This window comes from Mytilus edulis, chromosome 6 (genome assembly GCF_963676685.1).
Source record: "Mytilus edulis chromosome 6, xbMytEdul2.2, whole genome shotgun sequence".
NCBI lineage: Eukaryota > Metazoa > Mollusca > Bivalvia > Mytilida > Mytilidae > Mytilus > Mytilus edulis.
Window position 1 is genome coordinate 44,347,651 of NC_092349.1, and position 9,578 is coordinate 44,357,228.

At 31.5% G+C, this 9,578-nt stretch overlaps 1 long non-coding RNA gene across 1 annotated transcript; it reads right to left on the minus strand.

The window, feature by feature from the left end:
- Positions 1 to 1,240: 1,240 nt before the first annotated feature.
- LOC139527726 (uncharacterized) lies at positions 1,241 to 8,738 on the minus strand. The gene is made up of 2 exons (XR_011665420.1): positions 8,619 to 8,738; positions 1,241 to 3,553 (listed from the first exon to the last, which is right to left on the minus strand). It is a non-coding gene; the product is annotated as an uncharacterized lncRNA (long non-coding RNA).
- Positions 8,739 to 9,578: the final 840 nt, after the last annotated feature.

Here is a 9,578-nt window from a genome sequence, read left to right on the forward strand (position 1 = left end):
AGTTGGATCATTCTGTTAAAGAATTCCACATAGACATAAAACTAAGGGTAATCATCAATTACAATGGAGACTTAAAACATTCTTTCAAATGTAAGCTTTTTTTCTGGAATGGCTTTCTATTTCATAGATATAGGAAGATGTGGTGTGAGTGCCAATGACACAACTCTCCATCCAAACAACAATCCAAAAAAGTAAACAACAAGTGAAACTGCGAGCTACTGCTCACTGATGATACCCCCGCCGCAAGTGGATAATATTAATAGTGTAAAAATATACAAGTGTTCGGTAAACAGGAAGTTGTCGAGTGATGAATCTGAAAACGCATCACACGGTATAGCTGACTTATAAAAATCCTGAAACCAAATTTCAGAAATCCTTGTATTGTAGTTCCTGAGAAAAATGTGACGAAAATTTTTAACTTGGTTATCATGTGTAAAATCATACAAGTGTTCGGTAAACAGGAAGTTGTCGAGTGATGAATCTGAAAACGCATCACACGGTATAGCTGACTTATATAAATCCTGAAACCAAATTTCAGAAATCCTTGTATTGTAGTTCCTGAGAAAAATGTGACGAAAATTTTCAACTTGGCTATCATGTGTAAAATCATACAAGTGTTCGGTAAACGGGAAGTTGTCGAGTGATGAATCTGAAAACGCATCACACGGTATAGCTGACTTATATAAATCCTGAAACCAAATTTCAGAAATCCTTGTATTGTAGTTCCTGAGAAAAATGTGACGAAAATTTTCAACTTGGCTATCATGTGTAAAATCATACAAGTGTTCGGTAAACAGGAAGTTGTCAAGTGATGAATCTGAAAACGCATCACACTGTATGGCTGACATATATAAATGTTGATACCAAATTACAGAAAGGGTGGATGTGTAGTTCCTGAGAAAAATGTGACGAAAGTTTCATGGGACGGACTGACTGACGGACGGACGGACTGATGGACAGACAGAGGTAACACAGTATACCCCCCCTTTTTTAAAGCGGGGGTATAATTATAGGTCAATGTACGGCCTTCAACACGGAGCCTTGGCTCACACCGAACAACAAGCTATAAAGGGGCCCAAAATTACTAGTGTAAAACCATTCAAACGGGAAAACCAACGGTCTAATCTATATAAAAAACACGAGAAACGAGAAACACGTATTTCAGCATGTTTTATCAGTACTGACTCATTGTGCTTTACTTTCACTATATTTTTCCTGCTATTCATAAGAAACAAGTGTATTACATAAAATTTTTATAATTTTCATTTGTTGAATGTATAATTCATTTTTGTATATGATTGATTGTATATGTTACACATAATACACATTTTACAGTAGTATCTTCAGACTGACCAGTCAATAAGAAGTGTTTTTAAACATGTTATAAAAGCCAAATATTCCATTTAATCAATGATGTCTGAACTTTCAAATGAAATAAAAGATGCTTTGAACATTTCAAATTAAAGAAATTGCCAGTTCAAGTTCTACAAAAGGTTAACAAAAACTCTTATATCATTAAGATTTTCAATTTCTAAATTGGGGTTATGAAATATGCATTTCATCTGAAGTCTTTGTGAAAACTTTAATTTAAAAAAAAATTATCTATTACATTCATAACACCTCTTTAAAGAAGTTGGTCCTTGTACATTTAAATATAAATGGGTCTATGGTTTAATTGTGAAGATTGATGCAAATTTGAGAACTAAATTCATCTCATTTGAAATATCATTTCATCAATAAGTGAAAATAAAAATGTTTTAAATTTCTCATAATACAAAGCAGAACTTGTTATGATATTTTTATCATCTAAGAATACTATTGAGACTGGTCAAAGCAGAAACACCAGACATAAATGAACATGATTATCATACGAAACAACAAATAAATAAAATTTGACACAAATAAATGGAATAATTACAATTATGCCGTAAAATGATATAAAATTATTGCTGACTAATATATAGTATGTAGAAGTATGAGATTCTATAGAAATAAATGCAAAAAAATACTTAATTTGTTTTTGGTGGGAAGATTGGTGTATCACTTAAATCTAAAAAAAGATATTCTTAAATATTCTATTTTCATTTAAAAAAATAATTAAAAGCTTCTTGCAACAATTTTTGCACGAAATAGACTTAAAACATTAGTAACAAATGTTTTCTTTATAGGCTTTTAAAGTTTTAGACTGAGTTAAAACAATGCTTTTTTCTCCGAATGCCATTTATACATTCTGATGACTTACAGAGTTATCTCTCTTGAGGAAGACATTTGTATAGGTTTTACAAGATACTCAGCAGTATATTTACATTTGTAAATTAGCACTTAACCCATCAACAAAATAACTTATCCTATAATTGTATGGTCCTGCCATTCCAATAGAAGGGATCTAAGTAATTTAAATGAACATGAATGACTAAGAATTCTAAAGAAAATGTACTTCAATTCACGATATTTCATTGGATAATGTAAGCAAACTAGGAGCCCTTCCAGTTATTGGATTTAAATACTAAGTCTTGGTGCATTAAATCATTACAGAAAACATATATAACAGAGACCTGGCCCCTCTGACAAACTACACTGAAGGAATGTCTACTAAAGATACATGTATGGGTCTACAGGGATACAGGCTCTAAACTACTTCCTGTATGTACATGGTATAATAATTGCTCAGGCTATAACCTGAAAGAATCAGGACAAGAGATTTTGATCAATTAATCTTTTTTTCTTCATTTACCTAAAAATAGCTAAGTCCTACTGGATCCATTTTAATTTTAACAGTCGCTGAACACATTAGATAAACCTTACTGCCTTTTTTTCTGAAAATTTTAACTTTTTCAGAGAGATCTATAGAAAAATACTCTACTTGCTGTAGTTGTGTAAAATATTTTGTATCATTAAAGCTTAATTTGGCAAGAGAAATTGACTAGAATCTATTTTTCAGTGGTTAAGAATAATATTAAATGCCAAAGGTTAATTGAAGCAAATTCAGAGATCAAAAACTAAAAAAGAGCCTGTCATATAATTCAAATTCAGAGATCAAATACTAAAAACAAAATTCCCTGTCATTAGTAAAAAGAACTCTTTGATCTACTTTATAATGTAATAAAGAAATTCATTGATTAAATATTTGTTCTATCTAACATCCCTATCATATTTCATAATACTGAATTAACTTAATTTCCACAATTGATTAACGTCTGAAATATTTGTATGAAGATGTGTTGAATTATTATGAGAGAATTGCACAGTTACTTCCCTTTCACTGGTCACATTTGTCTCCCTTTGTAAATATTTGCAAAATAAAACAAGCAACAAAAAATACACCATAAAAATAAATTGCAACCGTTTACAATAAATATAAAATTTCTGACAAATCTGATTTTGATCTTTAACAAGGAATGAAATACAAAAAGTTTGTAAAATGTTGCAATTTGATGGAAAATTCTGTTAGAAAACAAACGCCATTCCAATTCAATGTTAGTAATAAACTGTTGCCTTGGTAGCACTATGTTGTCATATAACCTTGTTTTCCATCTAATATGTGGCACTAAATCTGTAAATAAATATAGAGAATGATTAGTAGTGACAAGATTTCTTAAATTCAAACCTAAAAAAAGCTAAGACATGTTTTCTTTAAAGATGTTTTAAATTGACTTTAAAATTCAACAAAAGATGAAAGACTAACCATCTTTCTCAAAAATGATTGACAATGCAATCTATCATTACAGTTGGAAGGCAAACGCCTGAATCTGACAGATAGAGGTCAATTTGTCGACAAAAAAAGAACACGTATGTAAAATGTTTACGCCCACAAACAGCGCCACCTATAATTTTTTCTGCGGCATCTTTGAGAACGATGTCCCATTCTGTAGTAAATTAAAACATTAAATTAACTAAAACATAGAAAAGTAAGTGTAAAACACAAATTGAAAGATATATTTGCAGATGACTGTTTATGCATGATACGCTGGCAATGTGCGCAATGTCCTTTAATCCAAGACTGAAAATTAGTTTGTTTCCTACGTCAAGATGGCGGATTTCAATGTTTACATTTTTTCACCTATTTATAATCTGACACAAATTCGTATCCAATCATTTATTAGCAATTTTATTATTGATCTTTGAAGATCATCCAATTAAATTTGCCGTTAGAAAGTGGCTACACGTTACCAGCCGTCGTTACAAAGTAGCCATGTGTTTTGTGGGGATACCTTGGGAATGTTGTGTATTCAAAAGTTACGGTAAAAATCAATGTTATCTTCCTTATATTTCCATGCATACACAATTTATAACAGCAAATCCATTCTTAACAGACCCCATAAGGTAAACGGACATATTTAACTGTCTGCTTGAGCAAAAATTCGTGTAAATAAGTCTGATGGGTCGTTTTGAATTCAAGCACAGCAGACAAACACGTGGTAGATTGTTTATGTTTGAAAGTGTGTTTACCTGAATTGCACGTTGATGTTACTATATACTTACCAATAACCTTTATCGTGTTATACTTTCAAGAGTTATATAATACATCTTACCCAAGAAATACGTCTAGGTAGGTGCAGGGACTTCCTTTACTTGGTCCTTATAAACTAGCGAGGGTGTAATGATACATGTCATTACAGCATTTTTTGCATTTGATATATTTCATGTACATGTACATTTTATGTACACAAAGAACAATAAAGTAAATGAACGTACATGGGCTTAATTCCCACCCTAGGTACACATTTTGACTCTCATAACAGGTTGGAACAAATAGAACAGATAGCAATTGACAATAATGTAATGCTAAAATGCTAATTGATGGGGTTAAATCATCAACATCATTTTTTCTAGTATACAGCAGCTCCTCTAAGGATTAGTAAGGGCATACTTTACTAAAAGTCCAGTGGCTATAAGTCCTGTCTTTTTTGCCTCTGATATTTACTTATTTATATTATAATTTCTAATGTTCTCTTGTGCATGTAGTAAGGCAAAAGCTATTGTTACTCTTATTTTCCTCATTTGCCTTAAAACAATGGAATGTATTGATTGTTGATGTATGTAAAGTGACTTGTAATTTAACTGTCACTGCTAACAGAGACTTGGACTCTGGTGATAAGTTTCCAGAATGTTATCTCATTGGCAACTATACCATAAATGTCAGTTTCCCCTTTATAAGATTTAAGAAAAGAATTTAATGATAATATAATAATAAGTTGTAAAAAAATTGAAAAGTTAAACACAAGTGCCAAATCTAATTGGCTTTTCATTCAAGAAAACCTAGAGGCATTGAAAAGTGTTGAAAAATAAATGTTTTGAACTCAGAAAACTATCAATATATAGAGTACAGATATTGTTTTAAATGGGCCTTTGGGAATATTTGCCTGTTAATTGAAGATATAATTGTTATATGCCTTTTCAAATATATGTGTGGCTCTGATCTGGCTGTGGTTTAAAATCTAAGAATGGAGTTGGTTATCTCCATATTTATCTGATTTATATCAACATCATTGTTCCATTATATATACTTATATATAAATCATTGTAATACATGTACATTACTTTGCTCTTCATATGCCCTTTAATTGGAATAAAAACTTGTACCACATTTCTTTATTTTAGTACTGACAGGTTAACTTTTAAAAGCATTTAAAGTAAGTGAGTTGATGACAAGCTTAGTCAATGATTGTAAATCCAGATAATATCATGAGTTTTTTTTTATATAGTAAATAATTTTATTAAACTGGTTATCTCAATTAAAAGAACTGACATTCCGCTTTGAATTTATTTCTGATATCAGAATAATAAATTTCTTTTTGTTGTCCTTTTTCAAAAAAATTCTGAACATACTGTTTTTAAGTCAGTTTTGTTTTTGTCTGAGACTACCATAACATGGGAGGTGACCACAATCTCTATGTTATACATTGAAGTAGTCTCAGATTTTTGTAGTCCAATTGACTATGCATTTTAGAGCAGGTAAATGTTAATTTGGATCAAATTTGAAGTTGATTCAGTATATCTAATGACATAATACCACTATTTTATTTCAACAAAGCATTTTCAAATTTTATTTTATACTGGTCAGCTTAGGTTATTATCCAATCAATAATTCAATTGAAAGGACAGTTGGTTGCAGGACTTTTGAATTCAAATATAAGAAAGAAGAAGAAATATAAAGCAAAACTTGAAATATTACATATAATAGAATTTATGATAACTGCAGGATATCAGATTGCAATTCAGCTTTTGTTCAGTTATCTTTGTGTTGATTTAATATTATGTTATAAATCCATTTCTGGTTCTTTGGATGTTCAGATTTTTTTCTCTTGATTAAGGCAAGCAACAGAACTTGTACAACTTATGTAGTTTCTTATCTCAGGGTGAATCCAGAAAATTTTAAACATATATAAGTGGTGGTATTCTCAACCAAGGATAAAAAGGAGGGTTCCAACTATATGCATGATCCCATTCAAATGCATTAATCTTCCATAAAAAGAGGAGGTTCCAATCACCAGACTCCCTGAGATCTGCAATTGTATCTTAAAGCAGCTATAATAAAACAAAAATTGTGCATGTACTTCTGGCCACTGCAGATTGATTTTATTTTCAATCTATGATCATCTATGGTAATGGTCACAATTTTGAAGACTATATTTCCTTTTTTTTGCCATATTTTTGTTTAGATGTAATCTTCTGCTTCTGCTTCTATTGTAACACAGGTTCTTCTGACAAATGACTGATAAACCCATCTTAATGTTTCCTTCTATCTACCAAAAGGGTGTTTGAGAATATATATATGTTCCAGACCATACGAGTATTTGGACCGTACGCGTACGGTCCGGACCGTATACGTATACTCGTACGGTCCGACCATACGCGTACGGTCGGACCGTATGAGTATACTCGTACGGTCCAGCTAACCATACATGTTTTGGTATAATATGGGTTAAATTTAAAAAACAAGAACAAATACCAAACATTTGTAGCTTTAGTTATCCAAGATGCTATTTTAACATTAGATGGATAAGTGAATAAGCGTACAGTTGAAATTAAATGTTTGTATTATTCTATATCTGAATCCCATTTTTTTACTCTCGTTCAAGTTCACACTAACTACCACAAGGAATGTTATTTTTTTTAATTATTTTACATTTACATGTTTGCAGTTCATGCATGTTCCCTTGCATATGCATTCTTTTTTTTTAAAGTTCACAAATATTATAAAACAATTGTCCTTGTACGTTTTGTTTACATCCGTTAACGTCAATTTCAATGCGCGTACTGGCCTTTAATAATGTATTTCTGACATGCTAATTACAGGAGATTAACAGATTAAACTAGCGTGACCTTTTTAAAAAGTTAGAATATTAAGTTTGCATTTCAATATCAATTGAACGTTTTATATTAATTTGAGATATAAGATTTGTTGATCTGTTATTTACATTTGTATCTGATAAACTTGACCATCTTCTTATTATTAGTCAGACCGTACGCGTACGGTCCGACCGTATGCGTATTTTGAAAAAGTACGCATACGGTCCAGACCGTACGCGTACGGTCCAAATACTCATACGGTCTGGAACATATATACAATAAGTTCAAGTTTCAGAGAAAAAGTCAGTCTGTTATAAAATGTAGGTCTTTGGAAGTGTTCAAAAACCTGTAAGAACTTGAAAAAAATGTCATATTCAACCTTTCCATGACTATTTTAATGTTACAACAGTAGAGAAGTATGGAATATTGAAAGGTATTCAAGAACTCTTCGAAATAGATCTGCAATCATTAATTTTACTCAAATTTACTGTTGTGAACTTGCAATATCCTACGATGCGCGTACCGAGTTATCTCCCTTTGATCTCCGCTTCGCCACGAATAAACTGACACAATTGCGTATCCGGGGTTTTTGTGATCTGATTTTGTTATATTAAGAGCAAAAAACGGTTTTACTTCATATTTTATACCCCTCAACACGTTACCAAACCTATTTAAGGATTTATTAAGGATTTTCCGTGGACCTACGCAAATTTTCAGAAAAAAAGTTTCACTTCAGTCGTGAATTTATAACATTTTAACAATACTTTTTTATTATAATTATATTAAATAAGAAAGCTTATTCAATCTAGAATTGAACACTTTGGTTTTTATTAATGTACGAGTACAAATAAGACGATACGAGTCCAAATCCACGAGACATGCACGTTTACCAAAAAATCGTAAACTCTGACCTTTTATCACGTGACCAATGTCTTGAACTTAGACGCCATTAAATCGTTTGCCGTTCAACTGTTACTCTTTAGAATGAAACTGCAAATAATCTGTAGAAAAAAAAGAAGTACAATAATCTTAAGCATTCAACAAAAGTGCTTGTTATATAAAGTCAATTGTTCAAGTGTCACAAATTATTTAATCAAGTGTTGCATATTCCGAAATAGCAATATGTTCTATTGCAGGAAGCTTCAGTTTTGTGTTCACTATTTTTGTCTGTTGTTTTTTATTAGTTCATACATCTATTTCTTTACTTCTATTTCTTTTTTTGTCTTTCTCTATTTTCAATTTTTCTATTCCCAACCTAAAGAGTTGGTTTTGTATTATCTACAGAATATAATGATGAACGAAACATTTTATGGTTACCAACTAACCTAGACATTTTCGGTTTTGATTCCCCCATTTTGTTTTCCTGGTGTTCCAGCCATACGTTTTTGTTGCTCCATCTCAGCCTGCATTCTAGCTACCATCTCTTGCATCCTCCTCAGCTGTGAAAGAAATGTAAAATGTTGGATTTTTTTTATTTAAAGAATGTAGCTTAACAGACTTTTTTTTATTAAAAGAATATAGCTTGACAGAGTTCTTTTTTATTAAAAGCATGAAAGAAAGATCTTGATGCCTGATTGGTAGTAGAATTTCTCAAATTAAGAGAACTAAGGTTTAATGATCGCTAGTTACTTTCAGTTTAAACATATTTATTTATAGTGGATTGGGAAACAAGTTTTGCAACTTATATTTATCCCTTTCCACTTTGCGGGTGTGAGTGCAGCCTTGAAGCGGCATTAGCCTACTCTTTTTCGAAATCTACAATTGTGTCTTTAACGTGCAAGAGATATGGCTCTCTCTTAACATGGGTCAGCCATTTATCGTCCCATTCCGACGGACTATCATCGTTTCCTCAAGACCATACTCGCAGATGGTGTCAAGGAAGAGCCAAAAATTGAGTTCCTGAAATTTTTATCCCAAACGGGAATCGAACCAGGAACCTTTGTGTTAGTAGTCCGATGCACTAACCACTACACCACGGCTCTCTTTTTAGTTGTAGTTAGTTTTCTAGTGACTTTTACCAGTGTTTACAATTACAAAAGTCTATTGATCAAGTTCAGATGATTCATTACATTGCTAGACATAGAAATAGACAATCAATATAAAAAATTATAACTTTTAATTCCATTTCATAAAATTAAAAAAAAAAACACCCAAAAATGTGATTTTTTTGGCTTGTAATACAAATGTTTGCCAGCTTGTCCCTTCCACTTAAAAAGTACATGATAAGACACTAAATTTTAAGGTATGAAAATCTTATCTGCCACTGTCAGCTTGGTGTTAAAACT